The sequence below is a fragment of the Octopus bimaculoides genome, chromosome 6, assembly GCF_046866305.1.
Source record: "Octopus bimaculoides isolate indiv1 chromosome 6, ASM4686630v1, whole genome shotgun sequence".
Lineage (NCBI taxonomy): Eukaryota > Metazoa > Mollusca > Cephalopoda > Octopoda > Octopodidae > Octopus > Octopus bimaculoides.
This window is the reverse complement of record NC_142933.1, coordinates 104,213,177-104,229,567: the sequence shown is the minus strand read 5'-3', so window position 1 is coordinate 104,229,567 and position 16,391 is coordinate 104,213,177. Positions and strand designations below refer to the sequence as shown.

General features: G+C 31.9%; 1 long non-coding RNA gene across 1 annotated transcript in view; it reads right to left on the bottom strand.

Moving 5' to 3' along the window:
* Positions 1 to 15,001: 15,001 nt before the first annotated feature.
* The window catches only part of LOC128248103 (uncharacterized), a 17,353-nt gene continuing 15,963 nt past the window's right edge, over positions 15,002 to 16,391 (bottom strand). The window contains exon 3 of the long non-coding RNA XR_008264369.2: positions 15,002 to 16,117. This is a non-coding gene — a long non-coding RNA (uncharacterized LOC128248103). The remainder of the gene's footprint in view (positions 16,118 to 16,391) is intronic.

Here is a 16,391-nt window from a genome sequence, read left to right as displayed (position 1 = left end):
CATGAAGAATATGTAAATAACATATTAATTATGTGATTAAAAGGATTATTTCCATACAAATTTGTATTTGTACTCGAAAATTCCAAATCATACGATGTCCAAATACTTCTTATGCAAGTCATCAAGATTAGAAAAGTATCGACAATAAGAAGGCAGAGAAGATATGGATTAATTTTAGATTTCTGCATAGGTTTGCTGCAAAATATTGCCATGGTGGTTAAATTACCGATAGTTCCAACTGTTAACAAAATTATGGATCCGTAACGTACAAAATGAATGACAGTAATGTTGGTTATAATACGTACCAAGGTACAGTTGATAGGCATGCTGCCCGTTGCATACATTATTACAAATATCAACAGTTCTGGTCACACTGAATAAATTTATCTAGTATATCAACAACAACAATAATAATAATGATAATAATAATAATAATAATAATTATTATTATTATTATTATTATTATTATTATTAAGAATTAGAACAACATCAGGGCTGAGCAAATAGAGACATCAGTCCTTGGAACTGCGAGAAAAGTTCCTGAAGATTAAAGATGTCATTCATTTCCAATATGCTGCAACAATATGTCTGGACATATGAAAATATGACCTTGCTTACAAACAGTAGAAAGTTGGCGACAGAAATGCATCTGACCATAGAAAATCTGCCTCAAATAAATTTCGTCTGACCCATGAAAGCGTAGAAAAGTGAACGATAAAATGCAAATGGAATTAATGAAATGACCCGAGAATTGAACTCAAGTCTACTAGTTAAACTAGTACACTTAACACTTGATGCTTATATTTACTACTTCATTGATTACACTAGCTGCTAGTAGGCGAGAGTTCAATCCTTGGTTTAGTTGTTATGGACACCTGACAGACGTATTACACTGGCAGGAACGGACGTTGTGTGATAATCAGAAGAACAACAGTAACGACATCAGCAACAATAGTAACAATACTAATACTATTAATGATAATAATAAAAATAGAAATCGTATAAAACAATTATAAAAATTTTCTCATATGTAATAAATTGAATTTCATGGAAGCAATAATTTCCGTCGGTATGCGTTACGCTTTCTCATATATTCTTCCGTATAAAAGTGTGCATAAATGTATGAAAATAGTTATATATACATGCGTATATATATATATATATATATATATATATATATATATATATATATATATATATATATATATATATATATATATATATATATATATATATATATATACACATGTGTGTGTGTGTGTGTGTGTGTGTGTGCGTGTGTGTGTGTGTGTGTGTAAAAGTATTTCTACGTAGGCATATATATGTGTGCATATACGTGTATGTGTATATATATGTGTGTATGTTTATATATATATATATATATATATATATATATATATATATATATTATTATTATTAAGCAAGTATTGTCAGCAAGACGCAACAACTAACAGTTAAAAGTGTGACATCTGAAATACATGCCGTGGGGGTTAGCATGTAACACTAAAGATCATTAGATCGTGGGTTCGATTCCAAAAACAGTGGTGTGTGTTGTTTCTGAATAAATCGTTTCGTTTCACAGTGCTCCAATTCATTCAGCTGTAAAATATGTAATTCTGAGACGGGAAAGTTGAAATGTTGGTATGACCGCTGAATCAACGTTACGGTATTCTTTGAAGGCTACAAGGTTGTTCGCACTACGTCGCTTACGACGTCGAGGGTTCCAGTTCAACGGAACAGCCTGCTCGTGAAATTAACGTGCAAGTGGCTGAGCACTCCACAGACACGTGTACCCTTAACGTAGTTCTCGAGGGATATTCAGCTGACCCTTTGAATTACGGGCACAACAGGAAGTAAGAGTGAAAGAAAGTTGTGGTGGAAGAGTACAGAAGGTTTCGCCACCATCCCCTGCCGGAGCCTCGTGGAACTTTAGGTGTTTTCGCTCAATAAACACTCACAACGCCCGGTCTGGGAATCGAAACCGCAATCCTATGACCGCGAATCCGGTGCCCTAACCACTGGGCCACTGGGCCATTGCGCCTCTACGAAGGATACAACGAAACAGCGTAAATTAGTCATGAAGAAATATTCCGATTTCTTCTGAAAAAATAAATCCAGGAGAAATAAAGGCTAGAAAATATTAGGCTTAACAGTTTTCACTTAATTCCATTACGATTCATTAAAACAATTCTCCAGGATAAATTGGATAAATTAAACAAAATTTCGTGTGCTGAAGGTAACAAAAATTACAGCTATTGTTTTTGCGCAGTCAAAACATATTCACCATGATGGCGGAGATAGAAATGGCGATCCAGATGGCGAAGTTGATTTTTATAGATAACATTATGAACGTGATAATATTATATGTAGTTGTTCAATTATACAAGAAATCAATATATACAAACAGTTATGCTTTAGTCAAACATACTGTATGTTTTCAGTAGATTTTTTTGACATTTGCACAAAAGAGTCTGCACTGTTTAGTGTAGCCATATAACTGGGTTTAACCATGTGGAAGCATAACCACACCCACAAACACTAAGACAGCACGTACGCACACACATACGACACCTCACACACACACACAACTCCCAACACACACACACACACACACACTTATATATCAATGTAAGTCAAGTTGTTCTATGCATGCATATATATATATATATATATATATATATATATATATATAACATAATCCATTTCTGTAGATTAATAGACCACACATTAACTTTATTATTTATTAATTAACTATCAATCATTTAATATCTTACTAACTAATATAAGAATCACTTTCCTATACATATTCCACTGCTTTAATATCAATTACCACACAACTACCGTGTGTATATATGTACATGTATGCGTATATGGTTGGATGTATATATGTTTATGTTTGTGTATATAAATATGTGATGTATATATATATATATATATATATATATATATATATATATATATATATATATATATATATATATATATATATATATATATAAAATTAGTGCATGGAGTAAAACGCATATGTTAACTGCATACTTTTATTTCTGACATATGTTTCGAAGATTACAAATTATACCTTCCATAGGAATCGGTGATGTTAAGAATGTAATCTTCTCTTCAAGGAAATGCATGGGAACCAGCTTAAACGTAAGACTGTTTAACCGAATATAAGAACTGTAGTTGGAGAAGTTGTTACGTAATTTATTTGAAAAAGCCGTTGGAGATTGGGACCCTACCAGGCAGTACGTTGGACAAGAAGAGAAGAAAAGAAAGAAAGAAAAAAAGGAAAGAACATTCAGAGTGCAAAGTTGGGAGATAATAAGATGATTTAAATCCGATAAAAATTGGAGAGGAATGTTATGTAAATAATCGGATCGTAAAGGGGAGTTAATCTTGTATTTCTACAAATAGTGCTGAGATACATGTGTATAAACATATATACTCATGTATACGCACATATATACACACATACATACTCACACACATACATACATACACTCGTATAAATACATATATACACATTCATACACACACATATATACATACATATATATACATACATATATACACACACATATATATATACACATATACATACATAAACACACACATATATAAACATACATACATTCAACCAAACATATATATACACACATGTCCATATATATTTTTTATTAATAAAAACAAATATATACAAACATCTACACAAACATATATAGTTTGATTCATAAACATGAATGTGCACACACACAGATAAATATTTAGCCAAAGCATGCATTCACGCACACACACTCTCACACACACACAAATATAACGAAAAAGATAAAAAAGTGAAACTGAAATATATGTCACAGGAAGACATTCATTTATGGGTATTTATAATATATATATAGATATATATATATATATATATATATATATATATATATATATATATATATATATATATATATATAGTGAGCATTTACAAAAGAACAAAAGAAGACAAGTGTGTAATCAACAAACTGTTGTATTAGTTTAACGTTCGGGAAGTGAGAAAGTTTTTCACGTTTCGAGCCTACGCTTTTCGATAGAAAGGAACACAGAAATAAACAGGGAGAGAAAATATAAGGTGTAGTGGCTAGCGATCTATCATGGCGAAATATATATACGTATCATTATGTGTAGATATATACACTCATACATACTCATATACGTGCTTTTACATTTATATCTTAACATCAAAATACATATATGTGCACAGGTGTTTATACAAATATTCATATATAAGTAGGTATTCAATACAAACAAAAGTATAGTTAAAATTACATACGTATAATTATAATAATGCAAAGACAAATGTTAGATTTAATTTGCTATCAACAATAAGGATAGTAATTAAATGATATTACACATAATGTAGATACATGAGAATAAAAATAAAAAGAAATTTAAGTGTAAGTATGAAATTTATTGCCATGAATAGGTTATGTAGGTTATTTATATTAAAAACTATTTTAGTATATTAAGTATTGTAGAAATAATCTTCAACTAAAAATTAATTAACCTGATAAATATAAATATATGGAATAATACTATAGTGCTAAATCTAAATAAAACAAGAACACCCAGAGAACGCAAAACGTCGCCTAGGCATCGCCAACGTCCTCCCAACGATTAGTCGGAGATGATTGTTAAAATGAGAATATCTGAAATAAACTCGACTGCTCTCACAAAAGAGAAAACTAAATATGAACCCGACCGCTCTCAAAAATTAAGTAAAAAAAAAACAGGAAAGATTATCCTGAATCCTTGTCCGTTACCGGATCGATCCAAATGGTAGTCATGGAATGTGACGGTAGCTGCAGAGAACATTTATTAGCTGTAATAAAATGGCTATCCTTATCTTATTCAAGCCAACGTTAATAAGGAAGAAAATTGAGAAATATTTGATTGGCAACAATTTAGATATTTTTAAAGATTTAATAAAAAATACCAACTAATTAATCAATAATATACTCGCGCTTGTTGTTTTCAACTTCTTCCCAATGTTCAACAGGATTTTCAATACCTCGTTGGGAGAAATCACCCGATTTTGACTCGAAATATTGATCCAACGAAGCTCTCAATTCTGCATCAGTATTGAACGAAACTCCGCACATGGCATTTGAAAGAGATCGAAAGAGGTGGACATCCGTTGGTGCCAAATCAGGAGAGTACGGCGGGTGTGGCAGCACTTCCCAGCCATGCGTTTGAATGGCCTCTTGGTCATATTGGTGATATGAGGGCGGGCGTTGTCGTTTAGCAGATAAACTCCAAGCTGACGATTTGCTTTTTTCTCTTGAATATATGTGCAGGACACTAGGAATCAATGTCTCCACTTAATTCCATTGACGTTCCAGAAGAATTCCTGAAGAATATATCGGATAACCTATACGAAATATAGAGCGCTAAACGTAATATAAAATGTATTGAATTATTGCAACTACTATGTTTGTAGTAACATAATATATTCATGATGATGTCAGAAATTGAAATGATGATCCAGAAGGCAATGTTGATTTTTCTAGTTAGTGTTATAAACGTGAATATATTACCTATACATTTTCAATTATATAATAATCAATATATACAGTCCGGTTTTACTAACGTAAAGAGCATGCTTTCAATAGATTGAATTGAGTCTTGTTAAAAGAAGTTTGCACTGATCATGGAAGCTATGTAACTGTGTTTTAACGATGTGGAAGCGTACCCCCCCCCACACACACACCAAAATGAAGACAAAACACGCGCGCACACACAGACAAACGTGCACAAATGCACTCATACATCCACCTGCGTACAGACATATACAATATGTATATATCATGCATGCATATATACATATAGATACAAATATATATATGTCTGTGCACACGTTTGAATGTGGTGTGTGCCAGAGGGTTTGCAAATCCAATGGGGGTCTTAAAAGACATGTTAGGATCCACAATGAGCAGAACTTACTTGCAGGTATTAGTAGTGCAAATCAGAGGTGCAATCTGTGTGGGTGTTTTTTCAAAACGCTGTCTGGTTTAAAAAGCCACATCAGACGCCATGAAAGGGCTAAGGTGTAGGTGCAGGAGGTGGTCAAACTCTGTTTAAGGAGTAGACAACCACCATATATATATATATATATATATATATATGTAAGCAATGTTAATTCTCTAAATGAAGTATTAACAGTAACTGCACGATAAAGTGTAGTATATTGCCACTTAAGTGTGGCTGACCCCTAGGGGTGGATGTTACTGTTGCTTTTAGCCCCAGGAGGACATCTCCTCCAACTGGCTTATCGAGACACTACTGTGTCCTGTTTGCCAAGGGAAGTTATCCCTCCCATCATGATCTGTAGCACGAACGTTGCTTGTTTTCACCTTTTCGATATCAGTGAAGAATTTCACTGGAAAAGTATATATAAGATTGCCAAGAAAGTATCTCTCTCATCAAGGATCAGTGGCTATCGGACGTCGACGAAGGGAAATAACCCTGAAACCCGGGTCCGTTCGTTCTACAGATCAAGATGGGAGGGATAACTTCCCTTGGCAAACAGGACACATTAGTGTGTCGATAAGCCAGCTGGAGGAGATGTCCTCCTGGGGCTAAAAGCAACAGTAACATCCACCCCTAGGGGTCAGCCACACTTAAGTGGCAATATACTACACTTTATATATATATATATATATATATATATATATATATATATATATATATATATATATATATATATATATATATGTATATACATATATATATACATATATACATCTGGTTATCATGGAGTGTAATAGACAAGCCTAAATTTATAACATGGCTAATAAGTATTTTTATGCAAATAGAATATTTTACATCAGTATAATTAATCAAAATATGTAAAGCATCAACACAAAAGATATAAATGACGATGCAGAAATCAGTTTTAGTTATTAAGGACACACTTAAGATGACAAAATTACATGTGCAAACACGATATATATATATATATATATATATAATTAATAAATTATAGGGTGGCAAAGAAAATTTTAGAAATTTTATTTACCACCAGTGGTCTAGCGAGAGTAAAAACAGTCAATAGACTATGTATTATTCATTAGAAATGCAGAGACGCCTATAATAGGACATCTACTCGCTAGAAATAGCAGCAAAATACTACATACCACAAAAGTTAGGGATAATTTCGAAAGGAAATGAAAAATAAAAACTTTTACCAATCTATATTCTGTACCATATATATATATATATATATATATATATATATATATATATATATATATATATATTGTTGGTGCATAATTATTGCGGTTTCTTTTCCACAAATTTTATTTAACAAAAACAAAAACAATATTTAACAAAAACGATTTTAAAGGACCGTACGGACGTCTGCCAAGCAAACGGAAGCTGTAATTGAGGTCGATAGTGAATATGCTCTGGAATAATTATTTAAATATGTTTTTGATACGTGTTGTAATTGTTTTTGGTGAATAAAATTTGTCGAAAAAAAGACGCAATAATTATGTACCAACCCAAGATATGTCTCTCTCTCTCTCTCTCTCTCTCTCTATATATATATATATATATATATGTATATATACAGAGAGAGAGAGAGAGAGAGAGAGAGAGAGAGAGAGAGAGAGAGAGAGAGAGAGAGGGTGTGGCTTGGACAAAGTCACCTTACAGTAAATCGAAACCTTTTAATTCCAAGATTTATTTATGTTTAACAACTGAATGAATTTAATAAACCATCTAAATATGAAACGTGAACATTGTTCAATCTGAAGTCTTTCTTGAGCAACACATTTTGCCATTCCAGTCAATACAGACTTACACATAATATTTAGAGAATTTTGAAAAACTAACGAGTGAGCTTTGGCTGACCCTGTATGTATGCATATGTATATATTCTGCAAAAATAATAATATTAACAGGCTTAATATTTTTAATCGATCACAGAGTATTGAATACAGAAAATATTCAATATTTTGAAGGCTTTTATGCACCAACATTATATAATCATATTTAATCATACACGCTGATCATTTATAAGCTTTAAGCATATAAATATTTTGTCATGTACCGTTGTAATGATATCTGCCATATATCAGATGTCATGCCTGGTTAAATAGGCACGGCTGGTATCGATGATTTCAATTGAGTGTGGGATGTTGGAGGTGTTTATTGGTGAAGATGCTCTTTATATTGATGTAGGAGCTATATGATAATTTTAATTGATCGTCTCTTGAAGAACATATAACTGTTTTTTTTTCTTCTGTGAAAATGGATAAAACTTTCTATTATTCCATACTTTGTAGCACACAGAGGGGTTTTGACAAAAAATACTTACAATACAAATAATAATAAATAATTAATAAATTAAACTCCAAATACGATCATGTTGATAATAAAAGTAAAATTATGCATACGTGTCTGTATGCGTGTGTGAGACTGAAAAGATTACATGCATATATATGATTGCGTGCTTGTTCAGGAACTATTTAGATATAGTTAACGGCATTGAAAAGTTAAATAGTAACTATGATCGAAATGTATTTAATTATTATAATTTCGTCTCAACATAATACATATTGCATCTATTAGTTAGGTTGTGCTTCTTCAAACATACATGCTTCACATTTTCCCGAAAACGCTTACTAACTATGAAATGCATGATAAAATTAACACAGTTATTCGCAAGAGATAGCGTCTCCAAAAAATAGTAAGTGGAATCAACTTTGCAATCCCTAAGTACTATAACAAGGACATATATGGAAGGAGGAAGCGTTGTTAACAGAAATATAATATTTATAGTAAGCACGATATACTTAGAGTTCGTATTTCGCGTAGCACGGCTTCGATGAGAATCCAGACCTACCTTAATATAATAGAGCTTAAAACTAAACATGCTGCAGGTACCAAAAAATAAAAGACCATAGAGATTGCGAAAGAAATGACGCCATGTGGTATTATGAAAAATAGTATACAGTGTTCAAAAATATCAGTGACTAGAAGAGTGAATATTACAATGTATGGGGTAACATTTTTTGTAGAATAGCGTTGTGAAAATGGGCAATAGACCGCCAACAAACGTTCAACCGAAATGCTGACAGTTATCCAAGAAGAATAGGTAGATAAAGCACTATTGATGAAATTCAAAGTGATATTTTCATACAATTTTGTATTTCTCGAAAAATCCAAATTATACGATACCCAAATATTTCTTATGCAAGTGACCAAGATGAAAAAACTATCGACAATAAGAAGGCATAGAAGATATGGATTAATCTTAGATTTCTGCATGAATTTATTGCAAAATATTGCTATCGTTGTTACATTACCGATAGTTCCAAAAATTAACAAACGTATGGATACATAACACACAGAATGGATGAGAGAAACGCTTGTTATATTATTTTCGAGGGTATAGTTGCTAAATATGCCGCTTTTTATACACATTATTACAAATTTTCGGCAATTCTGACAGTAGTAAATAATTATTTCTAAGCTATCAATAATAATAATAATAATAATAATAATAATAATAATAATAATAATAATAATAATAACCTTAACAATAATAATACTAATAATGATAATAATAACCTTAATAATAATAATAATATTTCTTATTATAATAAAGAGCAGATAAAGTTTGGGGTGGCTTCACTTGCACACAGGGCGCTTGATATTGTGGAAGCAGAACTGAAAATCCGTAACAAAATTTAAGACAACATCATTGCCCGGCAAAGAGAGAAGAGAACAGTTCTTGGAACTCCGAGAAAGCTCAGTAAAATTGCTTGAAAATTAAGAATGCCTCCCAAGTCAATTTGTCTTTGGACATCAAATAGAGGTATTACACCAACAGGAACGACTGTTAGGTGCACACGACAACAAAAACAACAACAACAACAGTAATAATGTTAATAGCAATAATAATAAACATATAAATGTGTGTAATTGTTTTCCTCTGCAGGAAAATGTATCTATGCATATAATGTTACGTGGTGGATGTGCGTGTGTGTATATATATATTTATGATAGTTTGTTGGAAATACACAAGGACTAATGGTTTAGCTTATTTTATCAAGTGTTGGCCGTCTTAAAAGCATGGCGTTGGGGCATAGCGTGTTATACTAAGGATCACAACATGAATGGCTTGATTTCCAAAAACTACAGTGTGTGTTGTTCTTCTTAAGTATAGCATTTCGTTTCACGGTGCTTCATTTCAATCCACTGTAAATATGTAATTCCGAGACGAGTTGCTCAAATGTTTGAAGGAACGCTCAGTCAGCGTTACAGCCCTATTTAAAAGCTACACTGGTGTAGCATGAATTAGTCACGAATAGATATTCCAATTTCATGTGAAACAATAATTCCAGGAGAAATAAAACCTTCTTTAACCGAATATATATATATATATATATATATATATATATATATATATATATATATATATATATATATATATATATATAATGTTATATTATATTATATTATATTATATTATATATAATATATGAAAGACAGCAGGTATCATCATCTTCACTTAAATCCGTTCAGATTCATTTAGATATCTGGAATCTGGAAGATGTTGGATGTTAAACAAAATACAATGTGCAGAATGGAATATAAAATGACTGTAACATTGCAGTCGGCAGAGATTGAAATGCCGATCTAGAAGGCAATGTTGAATTTTATAATTAGCATTAGAAACGTGATAACATTACGTGTGCACTCTTAGTTATATAAAAAATTGATGTATACAGTTCTGCTCCGTAAAGCAAACTCTTTGTTTTCAATAGACTCAATTAACTCTCCTCAAATGAAGTTGAATCTGTCCAGGAAATCTTTATAATTGTGTTTTAACAATGTGGAAGTATAACCCCGTCCACAAACATTGAGACAACACGTATACATACAAGAACACGCATGCAGACACCCAAATCCCAACACACATGCACACATATATATCAATGGACATCAAATTATATGCATGTATACATGCATATAATTTGTATGTATACATGTATACATACTCTTTTACTTGTTTCAGTCATTTGACTGCGGCCATGCTGAAGCGATGTTGGGGGGGGACGAACACAGACACACAAACATACAAACACACATACATATATATACATATACATTTATACAACGGGCTTCTTTCAGTTTCCGTCTAACAAATCCACTCACAAGGCTTTGGTCGGCCCGTGGCTATAGTAGAAGATACTGCCCATGGTGCCACGCAGTGGGACTGAACCCAAAGCCATGTGGTTGGTAAGCAAGCTACTTACCACAAAGCCATTCCTGCGCCTATACACACAGACACACACACACAGACACACACACAGACACACACACAGACACACACACAGACACACACACATATATATTGTATTATAGAATATTGCATCATTTTAATACTTCTCAATATACACTTTACAACCTCTTATAATCATATAATGCTAATTCTCTTAACTCCTAGCATCAATTTAGACTTCAGAATGCACAACTACCCATTCTCCTGCCACGTCCTTCCCCTTGATAGTCTCTTGATCCTCCACCGTAATGATCAATGAATTTGTCTGTATTTTGTAACATACCATCCCATCCCATAATAGGTTTCTTTCACTTTACTGGTTTCTAGAACCCCTCAAGCCAGCATTGGTCTACTTCTATTTAATTGTGATCCCCTTATTGGATTAAACTCATTTCACTATGTCCCACCCTGCACAACCATACAATTATTGAATACTTCATTATTTCACACCACGCACCTTTTAGTTATGTATTTGAGTGATCCTTGGTTTCCCGTTAGCCCTTTTCTACGTGCTACTAATATTCTTATTAGGTGTATTAATACTTACATGGGGGATTAACTGTTGCAACTGGCAAATTGATGTACTCATAAATGGGTTATTATGATAATATATTGTATATTATAATTGTTTGGGTATATAGACGTGTATACTTGAGTGGACGGGCGATGTGTTCGAGGGTGCATATATGTATGTGAGTGTACGTACATGTATATGAATATCTATCTATCTATCTATCTATCTATCTATCTATCTATCTATCTATCTATCTATATATATATATATATATATATATATATATATATATATATATATATATATATATAATCTATGCATACGCATGTATATGTATGTTAAATTTTTTACATGATTAGTATCCTAAGTGTTTTAGGATCCCTTACAACATACATCATTTTCCATTCATTTATTTATTTATCTTACCCCGCATAAAGGTCTCAATTGCTGGCCTTTTGTTTTTAAATTTCAACTAAGCAATTACATAATACGGTGGACCTTGGCCTATTTTGTTTCGACAAAAGGTGGAAGGAATTAACTCCCTACCAGTAAAAAAACAAAAATAACACGTAACCGATTAGCACTTTATTAAGACTAAAACTATCAATTAATATTACAAACATAATTATTATAAATTATTATGATTAATCTAAAACCTTATTGAATCTTCCGTCTTATCCTGACTAAAACCTATTGGCGTATCCCACTGTTCTTTTTTTTATTGTCCAGTACGACGTCGAGGGTTCCAGTTGATCCGATCAACGGAACAGGCTGCTCGTGAAATTAACGTGCAAGTGGCTGAGCACTCCACAGACACGTGTACCCTTAACGTAGTTCTCAGGGATATTCAGCGTGACACAGTGTGAAAAGGCTGACCCTTTGAATTACTGGCACAACAGAAACAGGAAGTAAGAGTGAGAGAAAGTTGTAGTGAAAGAGTACAGAAGGGTTCACCACTATCCTCTGCCGGAGCCGCGTGGAGCTTTAGGTGTTTTCGCTCAATAAACACTCACAACGCCCGGTCTGGGAATCGAAACCGCGATCCCATGACCGCGAGTCCACTGCCCTAACCACTGGGCCATTTGCGCCTCCACACCCATCCATCCTATAGCCACCGTACAAAGGATTCATCCATCAATTGTTATTTTTGGTTTAGTCATTTATTTATCGTTACAAACCGATGCGCAAGCATAATAGTATGATTATAGTGATATTCAAATATTCCCTTTTTCTTTTATATTCTCTTCTTCCTTATTTATTCTTCATTCTGAAGAAGCTTCGAGTTTCATATCAGTTTCATTACCAAATATGATAAATATTTTCGGCATATAAATGGCAATACCATACAACAAAGAAAGCAGAAACAAATGTTGGATGGGATGGAGTCTATTTGTACTGAATTAAATAATAATTGATGTAAGTCAATTGTAGTTCATCGATATTTCATCAGTTTCTATACATACATACATACATACATACATACATACATATATATATATATATATATATATATATATATATATATATATATATATATATATATGAAGTGAATCCCAAAGAGAAGACATAAAAAACACAACAACGCGAAGACGTGGTGCCTGTTAAGTTTTAGCAGAGGCTCAGGGAAGTAAAGACAGATGGTTTCCCGAATCGAGCGACTCTCTTCTTCGGAAAGTCCAATAGAAAATACGACGGAAGAAGAAAATCGCTATCGATTCACATGTAGTTATACATATACATTAAATGTAAATGTATATAAAAAATAAATATATACATTAATCTCTGAAAAACATAGGCCACAAAATTCTATCCGTAGATCGAACAACGACCGCATATAATTGCCTATGACGCCTCGTAGCTGGGGGCTTACCCTGAAAATGGTTCGCATACGGCATTTCCAGACTACTTTCTAAAACGGAATTCATTAAATTCTAACTGTTACGTATATATATATATATATATATATATATATATATATATATATATATATATATATATATATATATATATATATACATATATATATATATATATATGTATATGTGTGTGTGTGTGTATACATTCACACACACATATATATATATATAAGTAACAAATATGTACAGGTGTCAAGTCATTACGGCCGTTTCAATCGACTCCTTTAAAAGATTAATGAAAACATTACATCATTGCAAAAATAAACAAAAACACTTTATTCAGATGGTATGTCGATCTGATAAAACATCATTACTTATTTAAACGGATTTGGTTATTCTTGAAAAAACTTAGTTGTATTAATGAAGGGGAAACAGCTGTAATTTATGCGATGTCTCATTTGTCTGTATAAAATATCTAAATTCAATTGAATTTAAAATTGTTCAATTTAAGATTTAGATATCCATTTCTTATTTAGTTTTATATATTAATACATAGTGTGTTTATTATTTATTTACCTACTGGAATAACACTGTTATTGATATAGGTGATAGAAACCAGTAAATTCTCCGGATATTTAACATCTCTTAGGTGATATCAAAGTTAGCTAAAGTGTTATACTATATATATATATATATACATATATATATATGTTTATGTATATACATATATGCATATATGTATATATATACATATATATATGTATATATATATATATATATATATATATATGTATATACATACATATATATATATATATATATATATATATATATATATATATATATATATATATATATATATATATATATATATATATATATATATATATACATACATACATACATACATACATACATATAACTATATATATATATACATGTATAAATATATATATGCACACACAAACATCTATGTATGCATATGCGTGCGTGTGTAGTTTTCTACTTATATACATATATATATATATATGTGTGTGTGTGTGTTTGTGTGTCTGTGTATGTATATAAATATATATGTATAATGAAATATATATATACGTTATATGTATAATGTATATATATATGCATAATGAAAGGAACGTTCTTCGTACAGTATTATATATTTGAAAAAAAAGAATTAATGGAAACGAGTTTTGGGAGATAATTTTTATTTTAATAATAATGTTTACAGCGAGTTACTCTGTTATGAATTTGAAGATTCAAATAGCGGTTTTAAACTGAAAAATGGATGTTTCACTGGTTGCTTTAGTATAAAAAAAATTAAATATCAATATATATATAGAGAAAAATCCACCAGAGATAGAAAAGTACGTGTGGATGAAGCAGTGTGTGTAAATATATAAATATATATAGATATAAGCAGATATATATTTGGTTGGCATAAAAGAAATTTCATTTTCGTAAATAGATTCACGATTTTTTTAAATGGCTTTTGCAATGTTATGATTCTTTTTCTTTCGGCATTGGAAAGCCGTTTCCTTTAGTTTACTGTAAAAGTAAATTGTGCGTAATTCTGTTCACAACTGTTAGTTCAGTGCCAATTTCAACGTCTAGAGCAAAAACGAAGATTTTCGCCGTGTGCGTGTGTATGCATATATGTTTGTGTACAAGGAAATGGACATGATTTTTTGCTTAATACCCACACACACAAAGAAACGTATACATGCACACGCAAACACATACACACGCAAAAACACACACACATTTATACACCCATATAACGTACACATTATTGAGTTACAGGTTTCTAATTGTTTAATGCACTGAAAACGTAGTCTACCCAAGTATTTGTGTCACCAAGCCTGCGGAGTCTCTGTGGACAGCATCATTTGGTGATGATATCATATAGTCCAACGTAATTCTTTTCATATTTGTTATCATGTAGTGTTTCTGTGATATACGATGGAGTTTATCAGTCATGTTTGATTAAGTAGGCTAGATCGGCCTCGATAATCACAATTGAGCGTAGGCTATTGGAAGTGTTTACTTCGAAAATGTTCTTCTTTTAATAACATACATTTTGTTACCAAGCAGTCCGTTGCTCTGAGAAAAACCTCACTTGAAATCAACATTGAATAACCAGTCGTACTTCTACATTTCATTCAGGTCATCGTGTACCGTTGCTGTGATTTCTGCCAGATATACGATGAAATTGTTCAGTCATGCCTCGTTAAGTAGGCACGATTGGTATCGATGATTACAATTGAGTGTGGGCTCTTGGAGGTGTTTACTGGTGAAGGTGCCCTTCATATTGCTGTAGCAGCTATATGATAATTTAATAAAAGTGTCTCTTGAAGATCATATAATTGTCATTTTCTGGGGAAATGCATCAAAATTTCTATTGTCCAATACCTTGTAGATCACAGAGTTGATTTGACAAAACATGCAAAAGAAAAAAAGATGAAATTTATAATCGATAAATTAAACTGCTCAAGCTACGGAAACTTAACTATAAAAGTAGATTGTGCATACGTGCGCTGATGTATGTATGAGACTTAGGGAGATAACGCATATATATGCATGTATGTAAATATATGTTATTGCGTGCATGACGATGAAATATTTTTATATAGTTAAAAAAGATAGATTGAGTTAACAAGAAATGATAAGCAAAATGTATTTAATT